This window comes from Lampetra fluviatilis, chromosome 51 (genome assembly GCF_964198595.1).
Source record: "Lampetra fluviatilis chromosome 51, kcLamFluv1.1, whole genome shotgun sequence".
NCBI classification, from domain to species: Eukaryota; Metazoa; Chordata; class Hyperoartia; order Petromyzontiformes; family Petromyzontidae; genus Lampetra; species Lampetra fluviatilis.
Window position 1 is genome coordinate 1090158 of NC_136325.1, and position 18912 is coordinate 1109069.

Consider the following 18912-nt stretch of genomic DNA (forward strand, 5'->3'; position numbering starts at 1 on the left):
TTGAGCGGTTTCCGATGGGGAAGTCTTTAAATATAACAAGTTGAATCAAGTCAAATTGTATTTTTTCGTGGAAAAATACAACTGTTTGGATCGTAGATACAAATTGTAAAAAAATATCATATCAGGTTAATTATTATATTCATAGAAAACTTTTGCCTTGCGGAGACAGGCTCCACGAAACTAGTGGTAAAAAAGAGACCCCTGCACGCTGCTCCGTGCGTGCGCGCGTGGCCCAGGCTACGGGACGTGCACGGTCTCCGGAGACCCCCACTACCAGTCGTTCGACGGGCGCCTCTACCACTTCATGGGCGAGGAGACGTACGTGCTGGCGCAGAGCTGCGGCGGGGACGACGGGGGCCTGGCGCCGGTGCGCGTGCACGGGCGCAACGAGCGGCGCGGGAACCAGGCGGTGTCGTACCTGGCCGAGGTGCGCGTCTTCGTGCTGGGACACGAGGTCCGCTTCACCAAGAGGAACGACTTCCAGGTGACGAGGAGGGGGGAGGAGGAGGGGAGGTGAGGAGGGGGAGGAGGAGGGGGGTGGGTGGGGAGGAGGGGGGTGGGGAGAAGAAGGGAGGATGGGGAGGAGAAGAAGGGAGGATGGGGACGAGGAGGGGGTGGGGGAGGAGGAGGAGGGAGGGGGTCCCACCTGTTGCTCCATCTTGGGGAAATCAGTTATAATTTTTTTTCCAATAAGGAGCCCGGTACACAGCATAAACCGTGACGTGGTTGGGGGGGGGGGTTATAGAAACTCCGCAGTCCCCGAACGCTGTGCTATTGTACTCTTTTATGAGACGGGGAAGGAGAGGGATAAAGGACTTAAGAAAGGGAGTGGAGGGAGTGGGGGGAGCTGGTAGAGGAGAATGTAAAAGGGAATCAGAATCAAAATATGTATTTATACTGGAGGAATTGGATGTGCTATGAAGCTCTTTTTATAGATGGAAAGGGAGGAGCACTTAGGAGAGAATAAATTTGGAAGGATTACTCACACGTGCTTGGTGAACTTGTCAACCTGTCACAGTCCCGTAGGGCGGTAATTAACTCCCGTCCATCCCCGGGGGAACGGAGGCAACTCCATGCGCGCCGATCCCCTCCCAGCGTGCGGCACCTCGCATCAGGGGAAATTAATAACTTAATCCGAATGCTGTGCGCTGAAGACTTTTACGTTCATTGCCATCCTTACCATGCCGTGGGGCGAGCGGTGGCCCAACGCTATGTGTGTGGGGAGACCTTAATCCAGCGGTAGGTTAAAAAAAACGGATCGTTCGCACGGCTTCACAATGGGACACGCGCACGTGTGGATGTTTGGCGGCTGACCGGCAGGTGGACGGCGTGAGGATGAAGCCGCCGGCGACCCCCGCGGAGGGACTGCACATCCAGCAGTCCTCTCACAAGTTCATCCTCAGGACCGACTCCGGCCTCACTGTGACCTTTGACCGCAAGGAGCACGCAGGTGCGGGGGCTGCACGGCCACCTGGGTTTAGGCGATTTACACTCCTGCCCGGCCGAGCCGTTGGCTGCATACGCTGCGTTCAACATTCAGTAGATACATCAGAGGATGGGGGTGGTGAGAGGGGAGCGGCTACAGCGGTGTTTCACGGTGAACACACCACGGGACCACCGTATCGAGGCCACCCGATCTATACGATCTCCCGGCGTGGCAGTTGATACAATTGGCAAGTTTCACAAATCCCCTCCCCACCTTCCTCTGTGAAAACCAGCAGTATAATGGAGTACACCTTGGTCACGTGCAGTGGGATGTGGGCACCCCGCCTCCCCTCCCCAATATCTCCCAAAACGTCTGAGCAGCGTGGAAGAGGAGGCCTCTCTCCCTCCAGCAAAATGCCCCCCTTCATGCGAGTGGTGGCTCTGGGCAAGAAATGGCTCAGCGCCGCATCGCTGCATCTCGCAGTCCCCGTGGTCGTGCGGGGATTCCCCCACCCGGTCTTGTCTGCAATCCCTAGGACGAGACTTTTCTCCGAGGGCCAACCCCAGGGCTTCTTGCCGCATGCCCAGCCATGTCCGTCACTTGGGCCCTGTCATTGTGTTTTAATGGATGTTGAACTTCTTTTGCTCCATGGGCCAACCCTCTCGCGGACACACGAGGGTCAAGGGTGGCAATGCAATCCGCCCTCTCGTCTTGTACGGCACTTTTTAGTCGCTTGTTTTTATTTATTTACTCATCGAATGCTTAGTGATTTCTTTCAATAAAAGGTGATGTATGTATAAAAATACATTATTATTTAACTTTACCACCTGTACACGGGAATAGAAGTATATGTGGTTATGGCGTTCTTTCAGCCTGCAGTGTAAAAAAGAACTGTACCTTTGCAGGCCTTCCAGAGATTTGCATACCAGCAACACCTGCCAAATGCACCGATGCAAAACTACTGGATAGGCGATTAATGTCATTTATATAAATGACAGCAATGTGATAAAAAAAAAATGGTTTAAACAAACCTAACTTGCAAATGCATTAAAGTGTGAAAATAATAGGTTTTCTCTTTTGATTTAAAGCTTTCGTGACTGCAGGGATTCACATTATTGGTTCTTTCGGTAAAGTCACGTACAAGGGAAATAATAAAATAATACAAATATTGAACAATAAAATTCTCACGACGTTTCGACTGCAACACAAGCAAGCTTGCAACACAAGCAATACAAGCAAGCTTGCAACACAAGCAAGCAAGCAAGCTTGTGTTGCAGTCGAAACGTCGTGAGAATTTTGTTTTATATTTTAATTATTTTATTATTTCCGTTCTACGTGACTTTACCGAAAGAACCAAGAATATAGGTTTTCGTTTATTTTATAATTTTTTGGAACCTATCTACGTGACTTTACCGAAAGACCCAAAGAATATAATAATAGGTTTTACCCTTTCTGGCAATAAAACAGGAGGTGTTAAGATGTTCAAACACCAAATAGAAACCTTTTTCAAGGAATCAAGTCCGAATTAACCACACGTACTTGTGGTGAACATGCAAACAAAAATGCTCTGATAATATTTGCATTGTCTTTTAAACTGATTGGCCTACACCAGAGACAGCAGCCTTCTTTAGGGCTCAGCATCAACAGTGTGAGAGCAGAGAACGGCAAAAGGCGAACAGCACAAATACAATATGTATATCAGAGCATTTCTTGCTCGGGGTGAGCAGCTATATCATGGGATAACTTTTTTTACGGTATCAAAGTATGGCAGTGGGGTATAATACACGGTCAATGAGTCATTCTCAATTACGTGGAACTAGGGTTCATTGGCGTCTACTTCACAAAGGGAATTCTAACAAACAAATTGCGTTTTTGAAACAAAATGCGTCGCTGTCTCTGTACGCGTTCGCTTTTGCCGAGTGTCCGCCGCCCCTGTGCGCGTGTGCGTGTGTGTGCTGCCCGGCGGTTGCGATCCACCGCAGATGTAGTCATGCCCAGCTCTTACATGAGCCGGCTGTGCGGCCTGTGCGGCAATTACAACGGAAACGCCAGCGATGACTTGGCGACTCCCGATGGGCAGCTGGCTGCGAACACGGACGAGTTTGGCCACAGCTGGAGGGTTGGCGACGACGCTCGCCACGCTCCTGCGAGGTCGAACGAGCAAAGGGTGTTCAGGTGAGAGCTACAGTGCACTCGTAGAATGGCTGCGAGCGCGCACTAAACACATAACCATCACCACCATCGTCAGCAGCTACAATTGCCTTCCAACAGGGAAAAACAAAAAAACATCTTTTGCCAATTTCACGATTTTTAATCTGGCGTGGAAAAGTTTTCCACCTTTATATTATATGTTGAATATGAAATAAACAGTATTTACATATTTCTTCTCAAGTTTTATTGTTTATTTTGCATCTGGAAGGCAGTGTTAACAATCACTTTAACAAGTAGTAGTAGGCTTTCGCGACCAATATTATCCATAATAGAGGTTTTTGGGTTCGATCGCGGGTTACTCTCCAACACACCCGTGTGCTGAACTAGTAACTAATTGACACGTTTTGTTTACGTGACAAACCTTACTATTGGCTGTGTCGGGCGGTGTCGGGTTTAACGACGCATTTATATTTACGCGATCTAACTCAAACCCTTTGTTTAGGATAATATTGCTTGCGAAAGCCCGCGTGTGAAACTGGCGATTGAAATATTGGAGTGTTAACGATTAATGTTTTGATTATTTTGTTTACTGTACTCATGCACCATTGCAAACCCGGCCCCTCAGCCTTTTGGTTGGGCGAGCGTCAGATTAGAAATGCGATCGCTGTGGAAAGGTTCAGGTTTAACTTGCGACTTCGACGTTAAATTTTCCCAGCAGGCAGAGAAGCGTCATTCTCTTGGGCTCACCTGGTGTCCAAAAACAAACGCCATCACACAGACGTTGAATCGTGCGCAGCGCGAAAGCGGAGGAGCATTGCTGGCGCCGCTTAATGATCGCACCTTTGGGTTTTTTTGCTGGCAATCTTTAACTAAACTATAAACTATTTTTTTTATTTTTACCAGGTAAGGCTTACTTGAGCTATGTAGCTCTTTTTCAGAAGCGACCTGGCCACAAACGATAGCTCACCCAAAGTGGCTTATCATCACGTGGAAAATGTGCAGCAGCCAAATACTCTAAACGCGTGATGTTGATTCTTCATGTGGAGAAAAAAATGGAGGGTCCAGAGAAAAATCCACGTGACCACAGGGAGAGAGACATGCAAACTCCACATATACAGCAGCAGGCGTCAGGGTCGGGATCGAACCCACGGCCTCCTGCAAACCAAGCGAGGTAGTTAACATCTCCTACCCACAGTGATGATGATTATGATGAGAGAGAGACACGCAAACTCCAAATATACAGCAGGCATCAGGGTCGGGATCGAACCCACGCCCTCCTGTATACAAGGCGGGGCAGTTAACATCTCATAGCCACCATGGCGCCAACGTTAAACGCACGTTGTTGTTGTTGTTCTACGCTTAAACCGCGGGGGGGGGGGGGGTATGCGGTGATCTGACGCGGGCGGGTGCGTGGCTCTCCTAGGAGGGAAGCACCTTCCTGGATGCAGGAGGACTTCGCTGGCCTGTCCTGTGGTGCCGGCCAGCTGGCAGAGCTGCTGGGCGCCACCGCGTGTGGGATTATGAAGGAGGCCGAGGGGCCCTTTGGGCAATGCCTTGACGAGGTTCCCCCTGCTCACTACTTCACGTAAGTCGCAGCGAGCGCCGAGATCTGGCGTGGAACGTCAAGTTCCTACGGTGGGGGGCATCATGTCACCGTTACATTAAAATTGTTAGAATGCAGATACGTCATAAGATTTCGGTTAATTCGACGTTTCATTTTAATTGTTAAAATATTATAATGCAGATACGTTATAAGATTTTGGTAATAATTCAGCCATTACGATTTAGCCGTTGTGACGTTATATTTTAATTGTTAGAATTCAGTAATTTCAAGTTCAACTGTCAATTATACTTACTCTCTGGTTCTTGCGGTAAAGTCGTGTAGATAGAGAAAATAATAAAAAACACGACGTATCGGTCGCAACACAAGCGTCCGTCATCAGGTGAGAAAGAATGATCTGCTGTTGTGGCTTTATATAGGCACAGGAGGGGTGGCAAGGGGGGTTTGTAGAGTCGTGGCTGCAGGAGTTCACGGGAGAGAGGGGGGAGAGTTTGGGGCGTGCAGGGACGGGTGGGGCTAGAGAAATTAGCATGTCCATGAGCTTGAAATATTAAACGAAAACAGCACGGGTGTAAGAGTGAGAATCACAGCAGTTAAAACTTGACGTGGTTTATCACATCCTTCCAATGATTGCTCAATCCGAATCCAGCTTCTCGATTAAAGTTTTGTCTGTGTTTGTATGTCTGGATGGCTTCATGAACAAATCTGTGATGGTAGCCCGAGGGTTTGCAGAGCACCTTGGTCTCGGAGAAAACAATGTCATGTGTGCCCACAGCGTTGAAACAATGATCCGCCACCGCCAAGGTGTTGGTTCTACCGTGTTTCAAATCCGCTTTGTGTTCGAGAACCCGGTCTGATACATGTCGTTTTGTTTCACCAATGTAACTGCTGCCGCAGACACAACTCAGCTTATAGACACCAGGACATTGCATGTCCGGAATCGCATCCTTCACCGATGGGATCAAATCACGAATTTAGTGTACTGTATTGAACCGAAATTGGATCTTGTGTTTGTTCAAGATTTTGGAAATCCTTTTGATGACCCCTGCTATGTATGGCAAGGTGATGGTTTTGATTGGGTCCTCAGATGGTTCTCTACCCATGGTTGGGGATGCAGCTTTGCGGATTGTGCGGTCAGAATATCCATTCATCTTGAGGGCTTGGTGTACGTGCTCAAGCTCACTGGCTAGGTGGTGCTGGTCGGAGATGCAACGAGCCCTAGTAGTGTAGTGTTTTGATGAGGGAATTATTCTGATTCTAGATTTGAAGCTTTCGTGATGGTTACAAACTGAGTAATCATTGGAAATATGTGATTAACCATGCAAAAAAGATTTAACTACACTTATTTGAACCATCTTATTTGACAGACAACTATTACAGGTTATTGATAGACAGCCAGTTTTGTTTTACCAGGTTTAGTTTTTTCTTTTTTCACACTTTTGTTATGTAGGCTAGGCGTAGTCACAAACCGTACCTCTCCATAGCAAAGGCTCAGTCTTTTGTTATGCAGTCTATTCTTAGTCTTAAGCCTCACCTTACCATATTAATAAAAAGTGTGCCGTACTTGGCCCTTCCCCTCTTCAACCATTATATATACGGAGTGGTAGCTCTTGTAATCTCTCATTTACTTGATACAGCTGTCGTGGCTGTGACGGTTCCAACTGAAGACGGAAGCTTGTGTTGCCTCCGAAACGTCGTGATTTTTATTTTATTTGACTTTTATTAATTAAAAATTTTTACCTACGTGACTTTACCGAAAAAACCTAAGAATAGGAATTATTCTGGGCTGGATGGTGGTGGGAGTCAGGTTTTAGATAGGAATCCGTGTGGGTGGCTTTCTTATAGACAGTGTCCCAATGAGCCATCAGGTCTCTTCTCAATCAAAACATCCAGGAATGGTAGCTCTCCTGTATCACCAGTGGTAGCGAATGTTTTCATGGATAAATTTTAGACAGATGCCATCCAGACATCCACCCGACATCCTTCCTTGTAGAAGAGATACGTAGATGACACGTTTGTCATCTGGCCACATGGCCTGCCGGCACTGTACCAACTTCTCAACCACATCAATTCCATACACCCATTTTCATCATGGAAGTGTAAAATGATGGCAAGCTACCATTCCTGGATGTTTTGATTGAGAAGAGACCTGATGACTCATTGGGACACTGTCTATAGGAAAGCCACCCACACGGATTCCTATCTAAAGCCTGACTCCCACCACCATCCAGCCCAGAATAATTCCCTCATCAAAACACTACACCATAGGGCTCATTGCATCTCCGACCAGCACCACCTAGCCAGTGAGCTTGAGCACGTACACCAAGCCCTCAAGATGAATGGATATTCTGACCGCACAATCCGCAAAGCTGCATCCCCAACCATGGGTAGAGAACCATCTGAGGACCCAATCAAAACCATCACCTTGCCATACATAGCAGGGGTCATCAAAAGGATTTCCAAAATCTTGAACAAACACAAGATCCAATTTCGGTTCAATACAGTACACTAAATTCGTGATTTGATCCCATCGGTGAAGGATGCGATTCCTAACATGCAATGTCCTGGTGTCTATAAGCTGAGTTGTGTCTGCGGCAGCAGTTACATTGGTGAAACATAACGACATGTATCAGACCGGGTTCTCGAACACAACGTGGATTTGAAACACGGTAGAACCAACACCTTGGCGGTGGCGAATCAATCATTGTTTCAACGCTGTAGGCACACATGACATTGTTTTCTCCGAAATCAAGGTGCTCTGCAAACCCTCGGGCTACCATCACAGATGTGTTCATGAAGCCATCCAGACATACAAACACAGACAAAACTTTAATCGAGAAGCTGGATTCAGAATGAGCAATCATTGGAAGGATGTGATAAACCACGTCAAGTTTTAACTGCTGTGATTCTCACTCTTACACCCGTGCTGTTTTCGTTTACTAATTCAAGCTCATGGACATGCTAATTTCTCTAGCCCCCACCCGTCCCTGCACACCACAAACCCTCCCCCCTCTCCCCCGTGAACTCCTGAAGCCACAACTCTACAAAACCCCCCTTCCCCCCCTCCCTTGCCTATATAAAGCCACAACAGCAGATTATTCTTTTTCACCTGATGACGGACACTTGTGTTGCGACCAAAACGTCGTGTTCTTTTAATATTTTTTTCTATTCACGTGACTTTACCGAAAGAACCAGAGTATGGATTCCTGCAGTTATGAAAGCTTCAAATCAAGATTGTAAATTATCCTCTTAGAATGGTAAATTAGCTTGCGAATCTTTACTCGTTGTGAATTAGTAACAACAATTTATCTGATAAGATTGTTAATATTGAGCCAAGTTAAACTTGATATTAAAATCCAAGCCGTCAAGAAACTGGCGACAAAAATGTACCCATTCAAAATTTGAGATAAGTGACGCCAGTGGAGCAAGTGGCCCAGGTGGTCAGCGCACTGCACGGTGAACCTGGCGACTTTACGCTTCAGTTCGCGGACACAGCTCACACGAGTGGCAAACGGACATCTGAACCAGTCCCGGGCCCCACCTGCCCAGCTCACCAACTCGCGCTGACCAGTGTGGCGCAGTGCGGTCAAACAACCCCGGTGACTGCGCGGTCAAGGGCCCTTCCATGCAGCGGGCGCATTGACGTGGAGATGTGGTTATGGCGTGTCGCATCGCGTGCTGTGCTTCCACAGGAATTGCTTGTACGACATGTGCGAAAACATCAGAGACCGAGAGACATTCTGCAGCAGCCTGGAGGTTTACGCGGCAGCCTGCCAGCAGCAGAGCATCACTCCCAGGAGCTGGAGGAATGTCACGGGATGCGGTGAGATCTCACTCACCGACGTCACTCGGCACCTCTGATGCAATTACGGGCACCACGGTGGCGAGATATTAACTACCTTGCCTGGTATACAGGAGGGTCGTGGGTTCGATCCCGACCCTGACGCCTGCTGTATATTTAGAGATTGCGTGTCTCTCTCCTCGTGGTCGCGTGGATTTTTCTACGAGTCCTCCGGTTTTTCCCTTCACTTTTAGAATCAACATCAGGCGTTTCGACTATTTGGCTGTTATACATTTTCACGTGATTATAATCTACTTCATCGAGCTATGATTTGTGGCCAGGTCACTTCTGAAAAAAGAGCTACATAGCTCAGTGGGCCTTACCTGGTAAAATAAAATAAATGCTTTAGTTTAAATAGTTTTAGTGGTAATTAACGTGCACCACACACATCTGGTTCCCCTTCCATAGATTCCTTACTCAGTGGACTATTCCCCCCACCCCCATTCATCATGCCAACATCTTCCTCCCTTTCCTCTCTCCACTTCTACCTTCTCCTTTGTTCTCGATCTCTTTCCCTATCACTTCCCATGTAATATGGTCAATCAACACCATCATTGCCATGATCACCACTCGTTGACGCTTAATATATCGGTTATGCATGTGTCGCAGTGTCTGTGTGTGCGCACTCCTGTCATTTGCCTTGTCATTACGTGTGTACGTGTGTGCGTGTGTGCATGTGTTGTTACGTGTTGTGGGGAGCGGTGGTGTAGCGGTTAGCGCGCTGCACTACGAACCTGGCGACCCGAATTCGATTCCTGCTTACGGCCAACACCAGTGGGGATTATCTGAAGCGGTCCTGGGCCTCCCCTAGGTCGACTCAGCCACAAATAAGTACTTGGGTGCGGTGTGTAAACATCGCCACTGGGGAGACAAAGGCGGTTGGGCGTGGTGCTGGCCATCCACCCCCTTCGTGTGCCGTGCCGGCCTTCATAGGCACTTGCCCCAACAGCTCCGTTAAGTCTACAAGGTGGGGGGGAATCTTTGTCTTTGTGTTATTACACAGAACCGGCGTGTGTGTATACACAAAACCGGCGTGTGTGTGTGTGTATACACAAAACCGGCGTGTGTGTGTGTGTATACACAAAACCGGCGTGTGTGTGCGTGTATACACAGAACCGACGTGTGTGTGTGCATACACAGAACCGGCGTGTGTGTGTGCATACACAGAACCGACGTGTGTGTGTGTGTGTACACAGAACCGGCGTGTGTGTGTGCGTACATACACAGAACCGGCATGTGTGTGTGTACACAGAACCGGCGTGTGTGTGTGCATACACAGAACCGACGTGTGTGTGTGTGTACACAGAACCGACGTGTGTGTGTGTGTGTGTACACAGAACCGGCGTGTGTGTGTGCATACACAGAACCGACGTGTGTGTGTGTGTACACAGAACCGGCATGTGTGTGTGTGTACACAGAACCGGCGTGTGTGTGTGCGTACACAGAACCGACGTGTGTGTGTGCGTACACAGAACCGGCGTGTGTGTGTGTGTGCATACACAGAACCGGCATGTGTGTGTGTATACACAGAACCGGCGTGTGTGTGTGTGCACACAGAACCGGCGTGTGTGTGTGCGTGCATACACAGAACCGGCGTGTGTGTGTGTGTGTACACAGAACCGGCGTGTGTGTGTGTGTGTGCATACACAGAACCGGCATGTGTGTGTGTGTACACAGAACCGGCGTGTGTGTGTGTGTGTGCATACACAGAACCGGCGTGTGTGTGTGTGTACACAGAACCGGCGTGTGTGTGTGTGTGCGTACATACACAGAACCGGCATGTGTGTGTGTGTACACAGAACCGGCGTGTGTGTGTGTGTGCATACACAGAACCGACGTGTGTGTGTGTGCATACACAGAACCGGCGTGTGTGTGTGTGTACACAGAACCGGCGTGTGTGTGTGTGTGCGTACATACACAGAACCGGCATGTGTGTGTGTGTACACAGAACCGGCGTGTGTGTGTGTGCATACACAGAACCGACGTGTGTGTGTGTGCATACACAGAACCGGCGTGTGTGTGTGTGTGCATACACAGAACCGACGTGTGTGTGTGTATACACAGAACCGGCGTGTGTGTGTGTGTACACAGAACCGGCGTGTGTGTGTGTGTGCATACACAGAACCGGCATGTGTGTGTGTATACACAAAACCGGTGTGTGTGTGCGTGTATACACAGAACCGGCGTGTGTGTGCGTGTATACACAGAACCGGCGTGTGTGTGCGTGTATACACAGAACCGGCGTGTGTGTGTGCGTACACAGAACCGGCATGTGTGTGTGTGTATACACAGAACCGGCGTGTGTGTGCGCGTGTACACAGAACCGGCGTGTGTGTGCGTGTATACACAGAACCGGCGTGTGTGTGTGTGTATACACAGAACCGGCGTGTGTGTGTGCGTACACAGAACCGGCATGTGTGTGTGTGTATACACAGAACCGGCGTGTGTGTGTGCGTACACAGAACTGGCATGTGTGTGTGTATATACACAGAACCGGCGTGTGTGTGTGCATACACAGAACCGGCGTGTGTGTGTGCATACACAGAACCGGCGTGTGTGTGTGTGTGCATACACGGAACCGGTGTGTGTGTGTGTGCATACACAGAACCGGCGTGTGTGTGTGTGCGTACACAGAACCGACGTGCCCTCCAAACAGCGTCTACGTCGAGCGCATGTCCGCCTGCCCGTCCACCTGCGGGGACTTGGCCGCTTCTTCGAACTGCGAGCTCCCCGACGTGGAGGGCTGCAAGTGCATGCCCGGGTTCGTGATGAGCGGCTTCGACTGTGTCCCCTTCACCCAGTGCGGCTGCCTCTACGGGAACTCCTACCGCGAGGTGACGGGGGGGGGGGGGCGCGGGGTGGGGGGGGGGCCCAGTGGCGACCGACGTGAAGAACGCGGCGTCTCCATTTGTGCGCGCAACGTAACGCCATTGCTCGGTCGATTCGCTTCGCTCCAACAATAATGATAACGCGTCTCACGTGTGTGCGTGTTGAGCTTTCTTCGCAGCGTACGTTGCCCAACCGTGCTAAATCGGAGGTGGGGATTAAATCGCATATTTTAGTAGATTGATGATCCTCTAAGCATGGCTATCCAAGGGAAACCGATCAACCAGTCGTGCGTTTGGAAGTGGAATTGGATGGGAGCTCTAATGGGGATGTATCCAGGTCTACCAGCAACACGAACAACACTCAAGCTTGGTTCATTCATCACGCCCCTCATGCTAAAAACCCATCTGCATGCAAGAGTCTCTCTAGACCAGGGGTCGACAACCTGTGGCTCCAGGCCTCGCATGCGGCTCTTCATGGAACTGCTTCGTGACGTTATAATGAAGGGCCACAGTCTTGTATTCACCACATCGCATTGCTGCTCTTGAAATCCGTAATAGTAATTTTTTGGGTTAGATCGTATAAATATAAATGTGTATTTAAACCCGCAACTCCCCGACACAGCCAATTAGTAAGGTTTGTCACGTGAACAGAACGTGCCAATTCGTTACAAGTACCCACAACATTGACAATTTGAGTACCGTGACGTTTCGCCAGTAATTACGACCAGCATCATCAGGCGGCAGTCAGAGTTGTAGAGAAATCCTCCTGTTTCGGTCTTAAATAGAGGGATAAATGGGATGTCGTCACTTGTGCACCAATCACAACATGTGTGTGTGCATGCTAAAACACAGCAAGTTGGCAGAGTAGAGGGCACAGGTGGTGCATCAGCCAGTCATCTCAGTTAGTCGACCCACAGCACTTGGGTCTGTCCCATGACCTGTTAGCGGGCGTTCGACACTTCGTGGCATTAACGTGCACCTAGCGTGGCACAAGCACCATTGTGATGTCACCGTCACTTAGTGGCGAATAGTGGTTGTTGCTACATGTAGCAGTTAGCGCACTGTGCTACGAACCCGAGCGACCCAAGTTCGATTCCTGCTGTAAGCAAACATCGATGACGAAGATCTGAACCTCTCCAGGGTCTCCCCTAGGTCGACTCGGCCTCAAATGCGTACCTGATGTTGCGTGTAAAACATCGCCCACGAAGGAGACAAAGGCGACCGGGTGTGGTGCTGGCCACCCACCCCCTTCGTGTGCTATGCCAGCCTTCATAGGTGTTAGCTAACAGTACTACTCCAACAGTCTGTTAAGGTTATAACGGAGGATCTTTGTCTGTGTGTGTGCGCGTGTTGTGTGTAGGCTGGAGAGACGTTTTACACATCCGGCTGCAACAAGAACTGCACGTGCATGAAAGCAAACTTGGTGCAGTGCATGGACACGAGCTGCGGCGCCAATGAACTCTGCACCGTTGGCGATTTTACCATCGGCTGCTTTGCCGGTGAGCATCACGAATCCACGGTTTGCCTTGGAATAGGAAGCACTGGCGGCGTTCGTTCCGCAGCCGGCCGCGTACGTGGGCACGGGGGTGGTGAACACGAGCCCCACCACGCCGTGTCGACACTGTGCCACCCGTTATTGCAACATCCAGTGACTGAGCAAAGGTGCCAGCGGCGGTCACGTCGATAACGGCGCTCCTCCAGAGGGGTGGGGAGGTTTTAAAGTTCCACAGCTTTGCGAGAAGAGGTTGTTGTTGATGTCCGACGATGGTTTCCTTGCAGATGACCCGTGCGCTCACGTAACCTGTGAGAATGGAGGCGCCTGCTCATCGTTGAGTGGACAGCAGGTCACGTGCCAGTGTCCCCCCCCATTCACAGGCGACCGTTGCGAGAGCACAATGAGCCCAGCGAGCACAGCGAACCCAGGTATGGTTTGCCAAAACAAGCAGGGTAAGGGGAGGGGGAGGTGGGTGGGGGGGTGACGTAATTAAACAAGAGCTGTGGAACGGCCCTTGTAGGCCACAGGGGTTCACAGGTCAGACGCTCGTGAAACACTTACGTCTATAACCGGTGCCAGAATTTGCTTGTGTTGAACCAATGCCACCGATATTATGCACCCAGAGAAGGCCCTCGCGTGGCTAATGAGATGCATCAAAAGCACGTGTTTTGTACGTGGAGGCACTGATGTGTGATGGGAGTGTGTCGCCCGTCTGCATATTTACTTTGCTATTTATTTTTCTCCGCAACGATGGCTGGGTAGGGTTTTTAGGGTTTACGCGCGCTTCAAAAAATCCCCACGCGTTGAGGCCGTGTATCTGGTTTGTGCGCGTCTCTGCCGACCAGGTGATCTGTGTGCTGCTTGGAACCCATGCTTGAACGGAGGAAGCTGCACAGAAGTAGGTGGACAAATTCACTGTCGCTGCCCCGACTCCTACACTGGAGACCGATGTGAAACCAAAGGTAAGGCCACAAAACAACTCACCTTGATTTAACTTGGCACTCATCAGAATCTGAAATATTTGTTCATCCTGGAGGAATCCGATGAGCAATACAGCTCTTTTTTCACAGATGTCCAGTAGGGGCGGGTAAGAAAGTTACAACAACAAACAATACAAAACACGATAGGAGTGCACCAAGTATAGGAAATGTAAGCACAATATAATAAAAAAAAAACTTGTATTTTACCAGGTAAAACCCGCTGAGCTAGTAGCTTATTTTTCAGGAATGACCTGGCCACAAGATAGTTCAACGAAGTGGCTATCACGTGGACAGCACCAATATTATCTTGCCTGTACAATTGTTGCGTGTGGGGTCATTATTAATTCATAATTGATTATATTCGTGAGTGGATGACGATTCTATTCGAGCACAGGGCAAAAAGTTCAGGAGTTGAATGCCAACGTTCGCCATGACGAGATTAGCTTAGAGAGAGAGTTCGTGAAATTTTACTGTTCCTCCTCTCGTTGAAGAAGTGCAGACGAAAGTGGTCCATAATACAGGTTTTTTTTTGTTAGATCGCGTAAATATATAAATGTGGTGTTAAACACGCCACACCCGACACAGCCAATTAGGAAGGTTTATCACATTAACAGAACATGTCAATTCGTCACTTGTACAGCAATAACCGGTGTGTTAGTTTTGTTTGCATGGCCACAATCGCACAACTGTGACTTGTCTTCATTGTATCTCTCGAGGTCTCTATTGATCTATATGGGTCTCTGTCTCAATACGTCTCTATATATCTTCATGCGTTTACTACGTGGGCCATAGTTTGGGTTGTATGGCCACAACCGCATTACCGTGGATTTAATTTGCAATTCACGAAGGAGATTTGCGCATCGACCTGTTCATGTTCTGATGTGGTTGATGGTTCCACCGGTGTCTTCGAGCAGGAGGAGGCATGTCAAAGTCAGGAGATTGCGATGTATGGGTCTCCACTGAGGTGCTCATAGATGATGATACTTTGTACTGATCATTTGTGAAGTGCCCATGTTAATCTGTAAACCAGGACGACACACAAAGACAAATATCCCCCGTATAGCTGAAGCAAACTGTTAGGGCAAATGCTGTTAGCGAGGAGCACTTATGAAGGTCAGCATGGCACACGAGGGGGTGGGTGGCCAGCACCACGCCCGGCTGCCTTTGTCTCCCCAGTGCCGATGTCTACACATCGCACCAGGTACTTAGTTGAGGCTGAGTCGACCTCAGGGAGGTCCAGAACCAATTCAGCTAATCGTCGCCGGTGTTGGCCGTCAAAGGAAATCAAACTCGGGCCACCAGGTTCATAGCGCAGCGCAATAACCAATGCCCTACCGCTCCCCATTTGTTTGACAAACACTTGTTGAATGTTTTTAGATTTGACGGTGACGATCATCATCGCGGTGGTGTGCAGCGTGGGTGGAGTCCTGATCGTCGTTGTCGTCACCGTCGTTTTGGTCAAAGTACTTCCGAAACAGGCGAGCGCCACACAGCCACACACACCAGTGTCTCCCTCCCCCTCACCCCACACAGCCACACACACCAGTGTCTCCCTCCACACCCACTCCACACAGCCACACACACCAGTGCCTCCCTGCCCCTGCACACGCCGGTGTCACAGGCAGCATTGCCGATGGACTATCATGAGGTGGCCGGGTTCCTCGCAGGTCAGGGTGAGGAGCTGACCACCGCTGAGATCCTTGGTTGTAATCCAGAGAGCTGCCTCCGATTTAACCGGGTTCTGAAGTGCAGTGGATTCAGAATCAGAATCTTGATTTATACTGCAGGAGTGATCTAATGAGCTTTAAATCCCTGTTTCACGGATGTGCAGTAGGGGCAGGTCAGAACGATACGGATTTATGGACTTAGCCCGGTTACCGATTGACTGCACAAGAAAATTATATTAAATGTGGTTTGGTAGACCAATTAATTTGGCTCAATTTCAGTCTCGAGAATAAAAAAATAATATATACATAAAAATGATGAAATGGTTTTGAATGTCATGCATAACTGTCTGTAAGAGGGCAGGTGGGAAAGTGCTGCCTCATACTTTGTGAACCAAAGGCCACGAGATCTCAGAAGTAGATGCAGATAATCATCTGATAATTATCTGCTTCTGTCCCTTCCCGATTAAGTGAATTGTCACTCCCAGTGGCCGCGGGATTGTCGCAAGCCAATGCATCACGTTCACGAACGCATCATTCTAGCCCGAGTCTTTTTTGCGCTTCCTTAACAGGAACAATCTCCTGCAATCATATTTACACATACGTCCAATTAGTCATAATAAAGATTTTTTGGGTTAGATCGGATTATTTATAAATGTGTCGCAACCCTCCACCACCCAACACGGCCAATCAGTAAAAAATGTGTCACATTGAAAAAAGACAAATAGTTCACTACTTTAGCCCACCGGTGTGTTGAAGAGTGGATCCATAACATTTACAATTTGAGTACGACGTTTCGCTGGAAATTCCATCCAGCATCTTCAAGCGATTTGCCAGAATAGTGGAGTCATCCACTATTCTTAAATAGTGCAAGATGACGTCATCATTGTTGAACCCCATCAGGATTCGAGATCAGAGGTGGAGGTGGGGTGTGGGGGTGTATACAATTACGTAATAGATCACTACTTAGCCCCTTAGCATGTGACTCACCTGTAAGGAATTGCAGTATGTGTTGTGTATTACTACAATAAGCCATGAATGTGTGTCCCGCGCATGACGTCACTCCACATGAAGCCCACTCCCCTGTATTGACGTCACTCCACATGAGGCCCATCCCCCACCCCCCCCGCGTGATGTCACTCCACAACGAGGCCCCCCCCCCCCCCATCATTAATATTCATGAGTGGGTGGATTTTTAAACTAACGCAGAGGAAGGTCGAGCTAATTAAATAATTTATTATGCAAAGTCGCTTAAAATATGACGTTTCTTTACAGAAAGTGACAGTAAAAAATAAATATACGCAGCACACTGCTACATCCGTACGTGATGTCACAACAAAAGAGCCCCCCCCCCCATCATTAATAATCATGAGCGGGTAGATTTTTACACTCCCGCAGAAGAAGGTCGACGGAAATAAATATTTTTAAGCAAATTCGTTTAAAATGTTACGTTTCTTTATTGAAAAAGTTAATCAACTTACTACTAGAATAAGCCAAGAATGTGTCCCGTACGTGACGTCACTCCACATGCCCCACCCCCTCTCTCTCTCCTCCTGCCATCGATCTCTCTGTAAATTGCATCCTCACCCGCTCGCTCGTTATGGCAGCCCCTCCCCTCCCTCCCCCCCTCGGATTAGCTGCCGCTTGCTAGCCTTCTGTTTGCTCGCCTTACATTTACTTACAAATTCCATCCCTGGCCCCGCCCACTTACCCTTGGGTGTACCCACCACAAACGTATATCACTTATTGTGGCAGTAGCTCTCTCGCTACATTTCCTCTTGCCTCAGCAGTCCGCCTGCTGTATTGTTTCACCTGAGGACGATGGCTTGTGTTGCTATCGAAACGTCGTGATCGAGTATTTTTCTACCTACGTGACTTTACTGAAAGAGCCAAAGAGTATGGATTCCTGCAGTCACGAAAGCTTCAAATCAAGATTAATAATACTGGTCGCTGACGTCCAATTAGCACGGTTGGCTACATACGGTGCGAAAGAAGTTCGTGTTAAACAAACCCATGGGCTCCACGACTCCATGGCTTGTCGCTGTTAATGCAACACGCAGCTCGTACCGCATGAGAGTTGCATCCCAGCACACAGGATCCCAGAATGTTCACTATTAACATCCACCCGGTGGTCTCGCGTAAAGTGTCAGCTTGCGGTGAACGGTGGGAGAAGTGACGGGGCTCACTACATCGCTGCACGTATGCGTGTGTACGTTGAACTTAATTTGAACGTCATCAGAGGTTGTGGGGGGAAGGACACCAAACTAAAGCACAAAAAGCAGTTCTAAAGAAATGAGTTTGTCAATCTACATTATTTAAAAGTGCACAGCTCCAGTGGCTTTCTAATATCGGAAGAGCGCCATTCCAGACGGCCGCAGAAGCGCACCTGAAAGTGCCACGCGATGTGGTGACCATCTGTGCAGGAGTCGGGCGCGATCTTAATCTGAGCCGTGCTCTTCCGTGCGCAGGTCAAAGTCCCAGCTATTGCAGGAGGAGGGCGACGACCAAGACGACGTCATCACGGTCGCCAGCGGCTCATCGACGCCGCGCTTTAATTATGACAATTCTGAATTCAACGTCGAGTTCACGAGCAGCGATCCCTGGAATGCGCGCTTGAATGACTGAAGATGTTCGCGTCGTCACGACCGTGGGAAAAAAACCGCATTGGCGAGTGTCGTTGCAGCTGCAAATCACAGCAACAAGCAAACAAACAAAAAACGCATCGGTTCGTTGAGATGGAGGTGTCCAGGGGAAGTCGTGGCTGTGACTCCCTCTCTAAGGCCGTGAACCCCAAATGTCTTGCAGACCCCGTTAAACTAAAATGTCTTACAGACCCAGTTAACCCCAAATGCACTTAACCCCAAATGTCTTACAGACCCCGTTAACCCTAAAAGTCTTACAGACCCCATTAACCGCAAACGTCTTACAGACCCCGTTAACCCCAAATGTCTTACAGACCCCGTTTA